The sequence below is a fragment of the Pteropus medius genome, unplaced genomic scaffold (assembly GCF_902729225.1).
Source record: "Pteropus medius unplaced genomic scaffold, Ma_sr-lr_union100, whole genome shotgun sequence".
NCBI lineage: Eukaryota > Metazoa > Chordata > Mammalia > Chiroptera > Pteropodidae > Pteropus > Pteropus medius.
In genome coordinates, this window is record NW_024344378.1 from 31,495,373 (window position 1) to 31,515,055 (window position 19,683).

General features: G+C 33.2%; 1 pseudogene; it reads left to right on the plus strand.

Moving 5' to 3' along the window:
• The first annotated feature begins 6,304 nt into the window (after positions 1-6,304).
• On the plus strand, positions 6,305-6,423 carry LOC120609876 (uncharacterized; annotated as a pseudogene).
• Positions 6,424-19,683: the final 13,260 nt, after the last annotated feature.

Genomic DNA, 19,683 nt, shown 5'->3' on the forward strand with positions numbered 1-19,683 from the left:
GTCAAGGATGCTTTTAAATATGGATTGGCACCCCCACCTCTTTCAGCACAAAGGCACATTTTAATACTGAAAATTGGAGAATTTTTTCTATCAAGGCTGGTTTCTAATTTCCCAAACTTCATTGGTAATAAGCTTTACCTTATATTATAATAGAAATTCACAAGAAAATTTCCAGAGTGAGGGACCTAAGAATTACACTAGGATGATTCTTATAACTGCAAATTTGGGGAGCACTGTCATAAACCCATACATAACCCCTGAGTTATTCTAAGAAATAATTTCTAAATTATTAGATAAAGAATTGTCCTTACAATGCTTTTCACAAGAAGAATAAGGCTAAGTTGAAGAATTCCTCAAATGCATATTTTGTGTATGCATGAGGATTCAATACATATTGACGGGAACTGAAGGAATCATCTCTATTGCCCATTTTACATGTAATGAAACTCAGGCTCATTTTTTTTTAATTTAATTTTTGTTTTATAATTGAGAGTTCTTAAATAGACACATCTACAAAGGGAAATCATCACTAATTCATCACTTCTTTATTTCATATAGATAAGTTATATCTATTTATATTATTGCTACTTGCTAATTTATGCTTAGGTCCCAATTCCTCTAGAATTGAGACTTACAAATGTTAAAAAACACTGAGAATCTCTGGGAAAATAAACATGGTGATCGCAGTTACAGGGTTGTATTTTTTATTGAGGTTGGACTTTAGAAGATGATCAAAAGTATTTAATTCAATTAAATTTATTTTTAAAAAGCTGTGCATGCTTTTTAATTAAATAAAATAATTTGATTTATTAATGAGCACTTTCAGTGCGTATCTAGCTAAAATATCTATTTAGATCATCCTTTCAGTGATCATTTATTTTAATGTTTCCAAGCAAAGGTTAGCTACAATAGTTTTTAAAAAATCTTCTTTCGTAGCCTATAAAAGCATCTTTATATATTTCAAAATCGAATATTTTTTAAATGTATATAATTTTGCTCATTTCACTTTTCCATTATGTGGGAAGTTACTAAGTGTAAATTATTTTTTCTAGAAAATAAAATAAATGATATTCTCAGAAAAATGTGGTTACAGGGTAAAGTGGACAATAATAAGACGTCAGTAAAAAAGAATGCTTGTTATCCCAGGTCCCATCAGATAAAATGGTTGTGATCATTATATAGCTTACTACAAGTTATGGAAAATGTTTTAGACTCAGAAACACCTGGATTTGAAGCCTGCTCCAACCTGCCAACTCTGGGAAACTGTGCAGGTTACTTTATCTCTCTGCATTAGCTCCCTTGTCTATAAAATGGGCCTGATAAAAATTGTATTTATCTCATGAGTTTACTATGAGAATTAAATGAGTTACTGCATACATCATATTAGCATGGTGCTGGGCATATAATAAGTATTTAATTGTTGTTAATGATTATGATTGTTGAAAGAACAGATATAGCCCAAACCATTGCATTTGCATTGCTATTCTAACCTTTTCTACCATAAAGATTCATCTGAACTTTGAGATCACATTATCAAAAATACTGTTAATACATATACTGCTAACATAAGATGTCAATTTCACAAAGAATGCCAATGAAATATTCTTGACATTTTCTTAGCAATTGACCATCTCTGTGATACAGTAAAGGTCAAGTACAGTTTCTGTTGTCTTGCTCTATACTATGCCCACATGCCAGTTTAGGGAGTGGTGTTGTACAACCTTTCTAAGATTCTTTCTTAAAAGATAGTTTCAGATATTGGTAGAAAAGCACAATGGAGTAGAGCACAGAAGTATGTGTTAAGAGCCCTAACCACCCAAATGATTGTGGTTAATATATGTATTCATTCTATGAATTCGAGATGTCCAGAGCTCACCACATTGAACTGGCCTGCTTCTGTTTATTAATGCTATCACTACTACACACTCAAGTCTAAACCTTATCAAATGCCAAATAATTATATTTTCAGTGAAAAAAAAAATCTCTCATATATATCTCTACTGCTCATTCAATGTGGATTCTCATCTAGGCCCTATTACCTCTATGGAGTTTGGAAAGCTTCTGGTTTGGTGAACAAGAACATGCTCGCATGCCAGGAGAGTGGCAGCATGCCCCAAACTCTACAGTAACAGAAGCGCCTATGCCTGAGATCTTCAAGACCTCACCTTATGTACTTCTTCACTTGATTGTTTATTTTTATTCTTTAATATCTTTTGTAATAAACTGGTAATTTAGTAAGTAAACTGTTTTCCTGAGTTCTGTGAGCTGTTCTAGCAAATTAATCTAAACCAAGGAGGGGGACATGGGAACCTCTGATTTACAGGCAGTTGGAAGCATAGGTAAAAGCCTGGATTTGCTATAGGTATCTGAAGTGGGGTGTTGAAGGGGAATCTTGTGGGACTGAGTCCTTAATTTGTAGAACTTGATGCTAACTCCAGCTAGGTAGTGCCAGAAATCAATTGATTTTAGGATACACAGCCTGTATTGCAGGATTGCTTGGTATGGGAAAACCCCACACAAATTTGAAGTACAGGGTATTCTGTGACTAGTAAGTAAAGGAAAACAAGAACGATTTAATTACACTTCAGTATTGGGTTTTATGGCAAAAATCCTTATAACCTTATAACCATTTTAAACTATTTCTTGTCTCTTCCTACAATGATGCATCCTATATCTACAATTGATTCAATCTCCATGAAGCAGTCCTACATGCTTTCAATTTGATTTTCCAGTCTTAACCCTAAATATGTACCTTATCAGTTTAGTCCAACTAGTCAACCACTCACTGTTCTCTAGGAATATTTTGAGTGTTCCTCATCTATTATCTTTGCTCTAGCTCTTTGCTTGACTCTCTAATGTATGCTTCAAATCATTTCCACACCCATATTTCACAAATATCTATCTTCTATAAAGCCTGACTTCCTCATATCACAAGGATCTCTCCTCACTTGAGCCAATATACCACTTTGTTCACACTCCTGCTCTCCCTTTATTATTTCCTTAACATGAAGAACATAGGCTTTAGGGCTTGTCTCACTTACTATGTGACCTTAGGTAAGTATCTTAACTTCCCAGAATCACGGACTCACCTGTAAAATGGGGAGGAAAGTAAAACCCATACTCACGTTGCAGAATATTGTGAGGATTAAATACAACAAAGTTTATAAAGAGACCAATCCAGAGCGGGCACAAAAATAAATAACAACTATTATTATTATCCATATTAAATGAGATATTAATTAAATATATAATTCAATAAAAGACATGCTTTATAAATGGCAGAGGCTCAATAATTATTGATTTGGCTTTAAAGACTAAAAAGCTCATCGCATGAAAATTTTTCTTCTACCAATAGGTAGGCCACCTACTACCATGCTAAGAATGACTACATTGTACAGTCTTAGAGGTTTTTCTGCACAAATAACCAAAGAGATGTCTGTTACTAAGAACCTACCACAATAACAAACAAATTTAAAAGTAGCTGAAAAATTAGAGCAGGAAATAAGTACCCAAAGCTTGCCAACTGTCAGCAAAATGCTAACCTGCTTGAATATTTTCTTGGTTTCTCTTTTAAAAAAAAGGAGGGCTGATGTACTAAAATTTGGAATCCAAAACTAAACATAGTAAGACACAAATAACAGTGTAAATGTTTGGGTTGTGTAACCCATCCCACTCTGGTTGATGGAACTTGGAGAAACAGACAGTGATGTCCAGGACTGTTTGATCATCGACACATCCTGTATTATGCAAGTATGAAATAGGGCACTATAAAGGGCTCATTAGGAAAGTTTGACTTGTGTGCTATTCAAGGCTCAAGGTTTGATGTTAGCCTGGCAAATAACGTGGAGCTTAGGAGGGATCATATTCTTTAACCTGAGTACATCATCAGCAAAACCAGTTCTAAAATCATTGTAATTCCATGGGGCTTATGGCCAGCATTTCAAACCCTAGATGGTCAATAAATGAAAAAGGGAATTTGGGAATGAAATAGGAGCAAATGGGAAGAGGAACTCCTTTAATGTTACAACAGTGCTGATCCTAAAAAGAACTAGGTAAATTCCATTTGAGGTATTTACCTAGTAATTCTTCCTTCCCATTTGGTCCTAAACACTTTCATCTTCAATTTCTGAGTTAAACTGTTTCCTCTGTAATCTTCTATTCTACTCATTCTCTTTCCTCCAGGCCTCCTAAATTCAGAATGAAGACTAAGCTTTTTCTGCAAGAAGCATTCAACATTGATCTTTCTCAATAGCTGAGGCAGGTTTGGGTTGTAATATATTTCAAAAAATAATCCATTACAGCCTATTCAATATGTTCTAATTAGCAATATTTTATAAAAAATATACTCAAGCATAACAGAACAGAATTCTACTCTTGCTTCTTCTTTGTTTTTAAATTTCCTCATTTATATAATGAAGATGATAATAGTAAACTCCTTTGAGAATTTTTGAGAGGATAAAATTTAAAAATTCTCACATTGTTTTGGAATACTGTATATATAGTTATCATTTTTACGATATCATCTCCCTAATTATTCTCTTTAGCAAATATTTATCGAACATTTATTTTGCACAATGCCTAGAGATGAAAATGCTAACTATTGCCCTAAAGATGCTCTCATGCTAGAAGGAGTAACATGACTTCTTACAAAACAAGACCAAAATCAGTAGATACTATAAGAGCTTTCAGAGGAATTATCTAATTCAATTCGATATTGAAGCAGAGGGTGTTAGAGAAGGTTATGCAGAGGAGGTGATGAGTCTTAAAGAATTTAGTAAAGAAAGAAGTGATTTGCCAGTAAAGAAGATAAAAGGAAAACATTGAAAAGGCCCAGAGATCAGAGAAAGGCTAGTGTGTCTGAGAAATTGAAAGGAGCTCTGCAAAATGGTTTAGAGTTTGTGGGAGGTTGGAGAGGAATACAGGAATGAGTTTGTTGAAAAATTAAGCTGCTGAGAAATGAGGCTGGCCATGTACCTAGGCCAAGAGCTTTGCAGTTGAATTTCATCCTGGAAGAAATTGGTAGACACAGAAAAATTTAAGGGAGGGCTAGGGAATGACAGCCAGGATAGATTCAAAAGAATGATACAAAAGAAAGGAGACCAGTTAGAGCCATTGCAACAGCCACACTAAAAGAGGTAAACTGAACAGGGAGAGCAAAAAAGGAAGCTTCAGACTGAGTGTTTTCTGGTAGTCTATTGTTTTTCACTCAATCAACACGATCTCATTTAGATTCAATTTGTTGGTGTTTAGAAAATGTTTAACTTTGTTCAATGAAGTTACAAATTTCTAAAATTTATTCTTTTATTTGGGACTTTATACTTTTGTCTTCTTCTTAGTGAGGACCTGCAAAACAGTGTGAAGCACTTGAAGAGATGCTCAGGTAGTTGGGTTAAAAAGAAAATGAGAGTGAGCAAAAATAATCAGGAAAATGGCTACACTATATTTGCTACTTGCTTTGTATTGTTCAATCATATTTCCCAGCAGTTTAAATGCTGCAAAAGCAATAAAAGTAAAAAGAAACAAGTGAACTACATCAAACCAAAATGCTTTTGCATAGCAAAGGAAATCATCAACAAAATGAAAAGGCAATTTATAGAAAAGAAGAAAATATCTGCAAACCATATATCTGAAAAGAGGTTAACATCCAAAAACATATAAAGAATTCATAAACTCAATAGCAAAATAATAATAATACTGACTTAATTAAAAAATGGGCAAAAGACTTGAGTAGATACTTTCCCCCAAAAGATATGCAAATGGCCTATATGAAAATGTTCTCAACATCACTGATCATCAGAGAAATGCAAATCAACCACAATGAAGTATCACCTTACATCTGTTAGGGTGGCTATGATGAGAGAGAGAGAGAAAGAGAGAGAAAGTGTTGATGAAGATGCGGAAAAACGTGATCACGTGTTTATTGTTGGTGAGAATGTAAATTGGTGACACCACTGTGAAAAGACTTAAAAATAGATCCAGCAATCCCACTTCTAGGTATATGTCCAAAGAAAATGAAAACATTATCTCAAAGAGATATCTGTACCCCCATGTTTATTGCAGCATTATTTTGAATAGCCAAGGCATGGAAACAACTTAAATGTCTATCAATGAATAAATAATGAAGATGTGGTGTGTGTATATAGATATATATACACGTACATTTATATTTATATTTTATTTATATATTTATATATATTTATTTGCAATAAAATATTATTCAACTATAAAAAATGAAGGAAATCCTGCCACTTGAGACAGCATAAGATAAATCTTGAAGGCATTATGCTAAATGAAAAAAGGTAGAGCCTATAGCCATGCCACCCTGAATATGCCCGATCCCATCTGATCTCAGAAGCTAAGCAAGGTCTGACTTGGTTAGTACTTGGATGGGAAACCACCTGGGAATACCAGGTGCTGTTGGCTTAAAAAAAAAAAAGAAAAGAAAAGAAAAGAAAAAAGGTAGAGAAAGACAAATAACTATCTAATCTCACTTATACATGGAATCTAAAAATGTCAAACTCCTAGACACAAATTAGAATGATAGTCTCCAAGGACTGATGTGTCAGAGAAATAGGAAGATGCTGGTCAAAGGGCATGAATGTTCAGTTACAAGATGAATAAGTCCTAGGGATAAAATGTACAGCATGGCGATCATATATGGTAGTTAACAATACCATATCGTATACTTGAAATTTGCTAAAAGAGTAGATCTTAAATGTTCTTACCACACACACACACTGGTAACTATGGGAGGTGATGGCTGTTTTGACTAACCTTATTGTGATAATCATTTCACAATATACACATATATCAAATCATCATATTACACATCTTAAATTTATACAATTTTATGTGTCAGTTATGCCTCAATAAAGCTGGGGAAATAAATAGGCAAGTACTCAGGATGCAGGTAGTAACACCATTATTCTTACCTAATAGATTCTGCCCCTGAGAGACGTTTAGAATTTGCCCACAGCCACCCGCCTAATGCCTGCATTATCTCAGGAGATTTTAGAGATAAAGAAGATCATATTAGTAGGAATTTGGGCATTTGACTGATGGAAAGGAGGAGCTTGAATTCTTTAGGAAAAGATGGGAGTGGTGATAAACTTCCTGATTCAGGGACGTTATGCAGAATATCTCTAAACCCTAAAACCTTGTTACACACACACACACACACACACACACACACACACTTCATGTTGGCTAGGCTAAAAAATCTTTTACGTGAATTAGAGAGATAAGGGAGATGAAGTGTACTTTCTACCACAAATAAAGTACAAACTTTTCTACAAGTGTTACTGTCTTTGAGTAACAACTTCCCAAGTCGTGTATGGGCCATTTTCTTCACAGTCTTCACTCTTACCTTTGCATTTACCTCTGGCAGGGGCGGGGGGAAGGATGAAATTGCCCGCAGAATACAGGAAAAAGGACCAATGAATTCTTTGATATTGGGTTTTAACTGTAAGAGAAGGCTGAAATGGGATTCTAGCCACAGACCACACCAAGAAAAATGGAATGATAAAGATAAGGAAGGTAGTTTGATCAAAACATAAAAAGAACAGTAGTAAATTCCATATAAGGCCAGATTTATCATGGGCTTTGTAGGTAAGGGCTATTAAAAATATTTCTTGCTTCTTTCTATTCATTTACATTTTTCCAAGTAAACTGCACTCTGCTTGATTAAGGAGTTAAACTCTACTGCTTTTAACCTTTGATGTGCTCTTGGTAACCTTTACAAGCAAGTAAGACAATGCATTTAGTGCCCTACATTTCTGGGTTTTGATCCTTGTCTTGCTGATTCAGCATGCCTTCTTTTTCTCTTTTACTTCACAAAGGACACTAGCAATATATTAGACATTTATTTACCAGTAATTAGTTGTTACTGGATTAAGATAATATTTTTATCCCATCAAGGCCAGGAATAATGACGTCACCATGGACTTTCAAGCAGTTCTTTAGAGTTTACACATTTTATCTAATTCTTTTTCTTTCTCTCTGTCTTCTTTCTAATCAGCCTTGTAGACAGGTAAAGTCTAAGCTAGATGAGAAAACACAAAGATAAGTCAAATAACTTGTGAATCAGTAAGTATAGTAAGTACTGTGTTCTTTTGAATTACAATACTAAGGCTCTGACTGCCAGCCAGCAGGTCAGTGACATTCAGAATAATTAATAATTAAGGGATGTGTTTTGGTGTTGTGGGGGAGGGTGGTTGAGAAGGTAGCAAAAATCAAACACTTGCAATTGTACAAACAAAACAGTTGACCACATTTTTTAATGTTTGTAGAGTGGTAAATAGTGAGATTTAATTGATTTTATATTACTTTTTATAAAGATTAGAAACTTTGAATAAATAGAAATCCATTCCAGGATTGGATCCTCTGCTACGCTCTAGTCAGACAAAATGCTTTTCTTTTTAGGATACTCTTACTATTTTTACAGAAAAATATCTTATGATATTTTAACCATCTGGAAATTCACTATGATTTTATAGAAATGAATCGAAAAAGTGTTAAGGTTTTCCTGGTGATTTAAAGCAAATAAGTTCATACTGAAAATATTTTATTTTATTCTTTTTTACTTTATTCTTCTGTTGTAAATTGAGTTAATCCTTAGCTGAATTGAGATTACATAGGATTTTAAAACAAAACAATGCAGATTAAAGACTAAATGTGGAATTCTAGAAGTCAATTCTTGCCTTCCTTTGCCACAAATTCCTCCCACATTCCTGGCTTCTCCGAGAAAGCATTAACAATTACTGAAGAGCTAAAAGAAGTGATACATGTAAAAAAGAAAAAAAAAATTACAGTTAGCAAAGTGTGGCAATTAGACTAATTAATCTGTTATTCAAATCAAACTTTAAATAACTACTATAATAAGCCAAATCTGAATACTTTGTTGTAGTTTTTTTTTTTTTTTTTTCAACTAAAGACAAGCAAGTAATATAGTTTTGTCTTCTCCTCAGCATCACCTAAAATGTGTGGTCTCTGAGCAGTGTTAAGATGCATTGAATAAATACAGTTAGCTTTATGTAGATCAAATTTATTTTCTTTCTAAAGAAGGTATCATTTGCTTAGCTTCTCTATCATGACTTGGGACTTAGTTAGCACCTATATCTTTTAAATACACAGCATCTCTTTTTTCCTCCTTATCCAGGCTGTCACCAAATCCTTTTACTTCTTGCCCAGCAGTCTCTTAAACCCTATCTCTTCTTTGGTCTCTTTTGCCAAAGCCCATATGCTGATTAGGTCTTCTCTTACTGTTTTCTTTTGTTTTAAACTTGATTCTCCTCTCCCTGCTTGTCATCTCATTGCTAAAATCATCTTTTGTTTCTGGGATTTCCATTAACGTATTAAAAAAACTGTTTTTTCTTTAAAATGAAGTTAAAAATATCTGTCCAACAAGCACCCTGCTGTTCCTAGGAGACAGGAATCAAGGTGTACATTTGACCTACCATGTATTTATCTTCCTATTAATTTCCCAGGAAGGCTGTTATGTATTTAAAAATGTATATTCTAAAATTACTTACTTTAATATTACTTATATTTATTAATTGCCTACTATATATCAGCCACTTTACATTAATAATGATATTTAACTCTAATGACTGTGCAGGCAGTAAGCCCATTTTTCAACTGAAGGAACTGAATGCAGACAATTTATTTGCTCCTTGGTCCATATCATTCTGCCTCCTATTAACAGCCACTCATCTGTTATCTTTTATCTCATTTTTTGCTCTTCTTTCTTCTGTTAGTAGTATAATAAACTTCTTTGTACCAGCTCCAATAAATCTCTCTTCAAGATTTCCTAAGGGAACTGAGTTGACCAGAAATATCGTTCCTAGCTTAACAGTGATCTTTCAGACCCCCTATAGTAAATCTCTGAACTATGGAAAGATGATCATGGTCTTAATATCTCAGTTTAAAAGTGAGTTTCATCCATTTTCCATTAGTACAGATTAATTGTTCCCTCAAATTTAGAGGCAGGAAGTGATATTTAAGATAAATTTTTTTGAAAGACAGCAGAGAAGAATTTGAACATATCTGCAAATATAGGTCCAGAGAGTACTCAAGACAAGAAGGAAATTGACTGAGCCTTCAAGAAATAGCAGAAGTTTAAGAACAGCAAAGTCTTAATTGCTAAAGATTTAGAAAGAGCTGAAAGCTCTTCTCCATTCCCAAGATATCATATCTAAAATGCCTCCCTTTTTTCCTTTTTAGCCTCATTTATTACTTCGATCATTTATTGAGTTCAAAGATATATATTCATTATCCATATAATCTTTACAAAAGTTACATTAGTTTGATGCTGTTATTTCCATTTTTAATATATATATATATATATATATAATAAATAAGTCTTCGTAGGACTGAGTGGTTTGACTAAGATCACTTGTTAGTAGTAGGTAAAAGAGAGAGAATTTAGACTCAAATCACTCTAATCTCAAAATTTAGGGTTCTTAACCATTACTCCCAATTGCTTTTTCTTAAAATTTTTATATATCTGCATTGTTCCAATGAGGATAAGGGGATGATATGAGGCTATCCCTGACTTCGAAAAAATCTATAGACCAAGAAGGGAGATTGACAAGAGAAAGAGAATTATGTTATATGAAAGGAGTTATTACAGAGAAATGAGCCCAAGTTTCTAAATCTATTGGGTGTTTGAAAAAAATTTTTTTTTCTATATCCTGCCTCAACCCTATTCTCCAAAATTGGATTGGTCAGAACTTTCTTCTAGAAATATCTAGAAATAATTTATATAAAAATATAAGAAGGTGAGAGCAAAGGGCAATATTGGAAGGGAAACAGAGAGAAAATTATGTTCAATGGTCTTCATCTTAAGAAATATGTTAAACAAGGACTGTAAAGAAATTCAAAATGTATTAAGTTTACAAAAGCAATATGTAGAATAATGTGTTTTAGGATTAAAAAAAAAAAGGTTTTTGAAAGAAGGCAGAGAAGAATTTGAACATATCCAGAGAGTACCCAAGACAAGAGATGAATTGACTAGGCCTTTAAGAAATAACAGAAGTTTAAGAACAGCAAAACCTTAATTGCTAAAGATTTAGAAAGAGCTGAATGCTCTTTCTCTTTCCAGAAAAGCAAGCAAATAAACCCTCTCTCTAAGACATGTATGTGGGTTTATGTGTATATGAGGAAAGAGAGTGGAATGCATACCACTCGCTACCACAAGGGGTTATAATTGGAAGGAGGGAGTGTGTCAAAGATTAATGTTGTGTTTATGCATCTCTGCCTTGTGTTATTTCACTAACTACATCAAGCATGTGTTTCTTTTGTAATCTGAAAGACACAAAAATGGAAGAAAGTAGGAATTATTTTAATAAGTGAAATAAACCCTACTGAATCAGATTACAAAACCATGGTTTAAGAATCAAAGATAGGGCCATAAGAAATAACAAATAGGAAGGTTCATTTATGGGGACAATTTGAAATACAATTGAGGTTGTTTTGGAAAATTCATAAAATGTTTACTATCATGTACTCCTTTCCTTTTTTTACTATTACCTAAGTAGGAGGAGAATAACGAGAAAGAAGGTAGAAATAATATTTACTGATTATGCTTGGCTAAGTGTCAGCCCCTGTGTTCAGAGCTTTATAAAATGATCTCATGTATTCAATACGGTCAACATCTCTGAAAATTAGTCATTATTAGTCTCATCTTATAGATGAGAAAAGCCAATTTCTTACTCAAGTTCATATAATTGCTCAAGTGTCAGAGCCAGAAATCAAATTGAGGCCTGTGAGATATCAAAGTTCATCTTTTTTCTTTGCTCCACAATAGTTGGAGTTCCACCATGAATCTATTAAATTAAAACATTGAAATTACAAAGTTTTAGAAAAAATGATAAACATCTGTTTTTCCTCAAGGAGGTATGCTCCGACCATCCATATTCCTTCTCAGAGCAGAAACCCTGAGGAGGTGAAATCAGTGCTCATATTGCCACTTCAACTGAGACTTTTTTTTTCTGCCTAAAAAAGATCCAGAGAGTATAGACAAATATAGATAAGAGAGAAAAAGAAAGAGCTCCAATTCGATTCTTAATCTTGGTCAGGAATTTGGTCCTGGTTTCATCTCAGCAAGCCACATGACCTTAATATTACTAATTAAAGAATGTACCTCAGGGCATAATTTAGTTCTTTAATTCAAAAGAGAAGTTTAATAATAACTGATATTTATTAGGCATTTCCTATGAGCCCAATATTTTAATCATCCAGTCTTTACCATAATTCAGCAGGATGAGTATTATCAACTCCTATTTTCCAGAGAGAAAAACAGATTTTGAGGATAAATAAATTTTCTCAAGGTGGTAGATCCAAGACTTCAGCACAAGCATGTATGACTGCAGAACATGGCCTATAGGACTGTGAAGAAAAAAGAAAAGAAAGAACTAGAGCATTCTAAGCCTACAGAAGTGACCAGGCTAGCAGAGCAGACTAGATGCTGACCTGATCCATTGAGAAGAGATGATGAACTTTTCAGTAATGGTGACAAAACCTTCCTCACAAACAGTTTTATGAAAAGCAATTTTGACTAAACTCTTTCTAAGAAGAAAATGTTTCTACGCTGATGAAGAGAAAAAGGTAAATATTATTCAATAAAGATTGCAAAGGTAATTTCCTTAGTATATTACATTATCCTTTTCTTACTGCATAATAGTAAATAAATATAAAATAAATAAAAATAATTTTTAGCTATGAAAGTAAGCCATGTTTGCTGAAAATAAATTACAATAAAGATGACTGAGACAACTCCCCTCCATCTACCTACTGTAACCTTTTCTGTCTCCCAAAGAGTAATAATTTGGTGTATATATAACTCAAGAAAGTTTTATTTGGAGGGAAGAGTAGGTATTTTAAATGAAATATGAAGCAGGCTAGATACAAAAATAATTGAGTTATTATTAAGCTAGCAATTCTTTCATGGAACAAGGGGTGCTTATAAAACAATAACATTAAACACTTATAATTTTTTCTGCTTCTCCCCTACCGAAGGAATGGATTATTCTAAATTATCTAGTCTTAAAACCGTTGAGCTATCTTTGGCCACTCTCCTTCTCAAGCTCTCCATCTAACTGTGATGTCTTCCCCATTCTGCCCCCGCCTCCCTCCCCGACAACTCTCCTATCTGATCTCTCCTTTGTGTTCCCATTGCTACTTTCCTGGTTCAGATTTTCATTCTTTCTACTTGGACAGTTGTGAGAGCCTTCCTTCTCATAGATCTCTTTACCCTTGACTTTCCCACATTCCCATTAATGCTACACATTTACTGCCAGAATAATTTCCTAGAACGCAGTTCTGCATCTGTTTTCTACTTCTCTCATAAAAATTTTAAAGTAGGTTTATTGAAGTGTGATTTACATATCATAAAATTTACCTGTTTTAAATGTACAATTTGATAATTTTTAGTAATTTATGGAGTTGTGCAACAATCATCAAATCCAGTTTTAGAACATTCCTGTCACTCCTAAAATACCCCTCTGCATGCCCATGGCAAATACATTCTCTCTCTATAGATTCCTTTTTTTTAAACATTTTGTAAAATGGAATTATGCAATATGTATTTTGGCTTCTTTCACTTAGTGTAGTATTTTAAAGATTTAGTCGCATGGTAGGATTTATCAATAGTTAATATTCCATTGTATGGATATACAATATTTTGTTTATTCAGAAGCTGACAGACTTTTGGATTATTTCCAGTTTGGGGCTATTATGAACAATGCAACTGTGAAAATATATTTACGTAGGCATATATTTTCTCTCTTTTTGGGGGTGGGGTGGGGATATATACTAAGAAGTGAAATTGGTGGATCAGATGGTAACTCTATATCTAGCCATCTGAGGAACTCCCAGACTGTTTTCCAAAGTGGCTGCAGCATTTTGTATTCCCTGCAGCAATGTATGAGAGTTCCAGTTCTTCTACATCTACATCAATGCTTGTTACAGTCTTGATTATAGCCATTATAATGGGTGAGAAATTGTATCTCATTATGGTTTAAATTTTTTTTTTCTCTAATGACTAATGCGGTTGAGAATTTTTACTTGTAATTCATAGCCATTGGAATATCTTCTTTAGTAAAATGTCTATTCAAATCCCCCTTCCCTTTTTTTATTTAAGTAAGTTGTCTGTCTTATTGAGTTGTAAGAGCACATTATTTATTCTGGATACAAGTCCTTTATTGGCTTAATGATTTGTGCATATTTTCTCCCAATCTGTGTCTTGTCTATACATTTTCATACTGGTATTTTTAAATCTAAATAATAAAATATTAGCTTTGATTATGTCCAACTTTCTTTCTTTTTTTTTTTAGGTATCATACATTGTATGTCCACTCGAAGAACTCTTTGCCTAAACTAGATCTATGAAAAATTTCTCATGTTTCTTCTAGAAGCTTTACAGTTTTAGCTCTTACACATATGTCTACAATCCATTTGGGCCTAATTTTTGTGTATGGAGTGAGGTAAAGGTTTAAATTCATCATCTTTTTGCATCTGAATATCTAATTATCCCAAGAACTGTTTGTTGAAAAGAAGAGCCTTTCCTCATTTCTTTGAAAATTGATTGAATATCACTATACTCTTACAAGCTTTTGATGATTCGTACTACCTACCGAGTCAGTTCAAACTATGCAGGCTGCAACCTCAAGGATCTATAATGACTTATTCATACCTGGTGTAATATTTCACTATCTTCTTTTCAGTACTCTGTGTAACGATTAACCTAAATTACTTGATTTTTAGCCTGTGTTGTGCTCTCCAGTTCAAGCTGGTTACTTAGTTTCCAGCATTATTCTCCCTAGATATTCCTAGATATTTAAATCTTACCTATTTATTCAAATTTCACCTTCAGTACACTTCTGAGAAGACTTCTTCTCTACTAGATGTGATCTTTTCTTCTTTCTCTGCCCATGGCTCTCATTCTGTCCCTCCCTTAGAATATATAGCACTTTCCATTTCGCATCATAATTGTTTCTGAAAATGCTTTATCCCTGTCATGAAGTTTAAAGCTCTTTGAAGAGAGAATTTGATTTCTACTTAATTGATCCTGTTAGTATTTTTTGAATGAATGAGTGACTGAATATTACATCTAACTGCTCTTCCACATTTAATGATGAGCAGTTTACTGATTGTCAAACAGAGTACACTATCTGAATTCAAAACCCAGGAACTTTGCTAATTCATTAGGAACAGTTCGACCACCTTTTATCAAGAGAGAGTTACTGAGTTTGATTAAAATGTTTTTTTCTTTTATCAGAAGAGTTAGACTCTTATCTGCTGTTTTCCAAGGGCCCTGTGGCTGTTTTTGAACATAGAGATCAAAGACTTTTGCCTCCCTCAAAAAAAAAAAAAAATTATAAGAAATTTCAGAAAGTTAAATGTGAGAAACATTGTATCTGAATGTGAATTATTTAAATGTGAATCCTAAACATTATTCAGTTACTTATTTGACATTTTGAAACTGCAAGGCAAATGTCTTAGATTTACAGATAGTTGTGAATGTTTCCATTGGCCAGTCATTATATTTTCTTTTCTTTTCATAGCAACATTTGGAAGGCAGGCACTCTGACTCATACCTTTTCATTAGAATTTTTGTTTAAAATGGTATTTTTTTTTCTAGAAACCTACTAATAAAGTTTCCAAAGATTTGACTCTAGAAAATACTGGATACATAAAAGATGCATGACAAGAAAACTCGTTACATTTTGACTTAAGGAATTTGCCAGCATAAGAAGATCTTTTCAAAAGTGCAGTGGAAATTCAGGATAAACTAGGGAGTTTTAAAGGAGGGTGATCTGGAGAATGACAAATAGATCAGAGTGAGGGGAGGAGGATTATGAAAGAAAGAAGAAAAGATGAGAGGAGGTAAAGAAGAGGGTAAAGTCTTTCCATAGATTGAAATAAGCGTTAGACAATTATCTAAACTTTCAAGGGAATTATCTGAACCGGACATCTAAATTTGTCGAAGTCCCTCCATTGTAGCTAGTATCTGGTTAAGGTTTGCATGGTAAACTTGCTTTCTTGTGTCATGAGTGGCTTACAAGTTAAAAAGATTCAGTGAAATCTTCAAAGTAAACCTATGTCCACCAAAGCAATTCACAGGCCTGTTTACAACTTTTCCACCTGTCTCCTAGACTGTCTTCAAGGATGCAAACTTTCAGCATTACATCTGTTGTTTGAACATGGAGCTCATTTCGACAAAAGGAACAAGAGTGAACTCTGGCCCACAGTTTTAATGAATACCTTAGTAAGGATTTCAGAATCTTCCCTACAAGATAATAGTTAACTAAGCAACTCGTAGACATGTCTAGCATTGACAATTGAACAATTAAAACAATCTTTCGGTGTAATTCTTGGTTGCCAGAAAAATCATTAGTTGTCATTTAGTGTTGCATATCTTAATGTGATTCAGAATTTTAAACATACCCAGACAAAATAAAAACTAAAGAACTTTGATAATCAGATTGTATATTGAAAAAAGTAATGAAAAGGAAAGTTTGGCAAAGATTGAGGAGACAGGAAAAGTGGCAAATTCATATGGAGTAATGCAAATTCCCAAGCTCTCTTACAAAGGCTTGGTCTGTAATGCTTGAGTTCAGGTGTTACTAGTAGTTGTAGTTTGTCAGTGGCTATGTGTTAGAACCAAACATAGGAATTTTAGATACTCTTTATCATACTCAAACGGGCCTTTCTCATTCCATTTTAGAATCCACAAAATAATGGAATGCACTGGGAGTAAACTACTTTGTAGTTACCGATGAAGCAATAGGAATCACACAACTTTCATTGAACTGCTGGGGGTAAAGTGGATTGCTGGCTTTTTAACTTTTATCTCTGAAATTGGTCCCTCAGTAGTGGTTTTGTTAAATCTGACACATCTTGAATTTGCCTTTTTTAAATTGCAAATTTAGCAGCTAGTGTTTTTATCTTTTTTAGCACCTATATTTTCACATTTTGAAGAGACTTTTTAATGAGCCTATTGTTAAATATATATATGTATATATGTTAAATATACATATGTATATATGTAAAAATGGAATTTTATATATATGTGTGTGTGTATATATATATGTGTGTGTATATATGTGTGTATATACACACATATATATATATATATATAAAATTCCGTTTTTACCAGATTCAATTGGACATCTTCCCCCAAACCCAGAATATGCACTTACAAAACAGACAAAAATAAAAGATGAGAGAAATAAATATGGGTCATTTGTGATATATGGGGATATATTTTGAGAAGAAACAGCATTGAGAACAAGAAAGGAAAGTTCATCTAAAACATTTAAAATTAGCAATAACTTGAGTTTAATCTGAGTTCAGATCCCTTTACTCTTCTCCTGGCACTTAAAGAAATATTAATTTATTAACTGTTTTCACGGAAAAATAAACACTCATACACACAACATATAAATTTGTTGTTTAAAGAGCTCCTCAGAGTCTTCTCATTCAGATTATTTCATATGGACTTGACAATAATTGTTAGAAGTTTTAGTTTTACATTTTTAATTATTTCATTTTAGAAGATAGATGTTCAGATTCAATCAGCTTTAGAAATTGGTTGCTTTTGCAGAAGCTAATTTAACTTTCAGGTATTGGTTGCATTTCCTTCCTCAGTTACTAATTATTGAAGATTAATGTTTTCAAACAAGGCTTTTTCTCCATATAATCCATCTCCCCTTCCTGCTTCGATCTAGCAGGAAGCCTGCTGAAAGAGGTCATAATCCTTTTGTTTGTAATATTATAGTCTATGACACTGGGAATGTTTAGTGTGTAGCGATTGCAGTAGAATATTTGTGAATAAGTAGAAAGTATAGATCATGAAAGAAACTAAAGCAGGTTTTTTACAGTTGGTGAATGAACCGTGATGCGTTCTTTTCTCAATATGCAAAGGATTTGGCTTTCAATGGAATTAAGAGACTTGACACTGACTAAAAAGGACGTATTTTAACACTGTACAATATTGTGTAAACTCCACCAAAGCAGAAGTTTCTTTATTATCCACTTCCTATCTCTAAATCACACCAGCTGTATTACATACAGCTGAGAGAGCAGCATTCTTCTTAGGGTTGGCCTCTATGGAAATTTCACCTGCTTTGTAGACATGTAGGAATTGATCAGTTATTTTCTGTTTCATTTATTTATGTCAATGCTTTTAAATTTTGACATGTATACATTTATTACATAAATTTCACAATCTTATGACAATTTGTGGGTTTTATTTAAAACTCATAGTGATTCACTTTCAGTTGCCTGCGAAATATTTAACTAATACTCTGAATCAACACTTCGATAAGGGTAACATTTAAATCTAGTTTGTTCAGATTTTGAGAAGACTCCATAAATACATGAATGGGAGATGTTTGATGATTTTTCCCCAAATAACCTAATTTTGCTCTAAAGCAATGATGGTCCATAGTCCATTATTCATTATATAATTGGAATAATGAATTGTGCAAAGAATTTAAGGTAAAGAATATGTCTTGCTTCATTCCTTAGAACTACTTTGTTGATCCTCATGCAGAAATAAAGAAATCTTCTATATTAATGTTTAATACCAAAAGCTCATACATTTTTAATTCAAATAATTAAAAAAGTATGAATGATATAATACAAATATAACTTTTAGACACAGTACATATGTATTTATTTTTTTATTTGCAGATATGGAGAGCTTTACAAAAGTTATTAAAGCCAACATAAATATATATCTTTGGAAAGAGGGTTTTGAGTGCCTCTGCACTCTTGTGAGCTAAAAAGGCATTTCCTTGCTTCTCCTTCTTGTGACCAGTCAAATAGCATCAATACCCAATCTTAAGAAATTTCTTTCTAACTTGGAACTTAAAAGTTGTTTGCACTGAAGCACTTCCATAAATTTAATTCCTTCCTCATCCCACTGGATTTTACATCTTTCATAGAGGAACAAATTAGATAATTATATAAAAGTTCTGTGAAAGCATGGAATGACCCACAAATATACTATGTGTTTATAATTATTTATTTAAGATTGAAGAAAAAAATAGGAAATACTTGCTGTTAAAAGTAAACGAATATAGTTAAGGACAATATGAAATTATAAGTCATTGGAAAAGAACAGGAGTTTATGGGTTCATACTAATAATAAATAGCTAGGTAGTTAGCTAGATTAATAGAAAATAGGGGAGAAGGAAGCTTTCCTTTTTTCTGTAGAACATTAACCAATCATTGTTGAAGGTGTAATAGAGTTGAAAAATTGTCATTTTCCTTAAGTTCATTATGAAGATTCTCTTGGACGTGAATTCTGAATGGATACTAATAGAAAAGATTGATGAGAAGCAAGATATATATGGTTTTAACATGACTTCCTACATATTACTTATTAGTTGCAAAGGAAAAATACTAACTATACAATGGTAAAAAAGAACAACATTTTGATTGGGTGACCAAAATAAATATCATCATCGAGGGGCTGATGAGCAGAGCGTGCTTCCAAATGTGGTACCTTGAGAAGGATATAGCAACACCTATGTATTATTTCTGCAAGGGTGCATAAACTAAATCTCACCATGAAGAAACATCAGGCAAAACCAAGGGAAAGAACACTTTATAAAACAACTAGACTGTGTTCTTCGAACATGCTGATGTTATAAAAGTAAAAAAGAAAAGAAATAA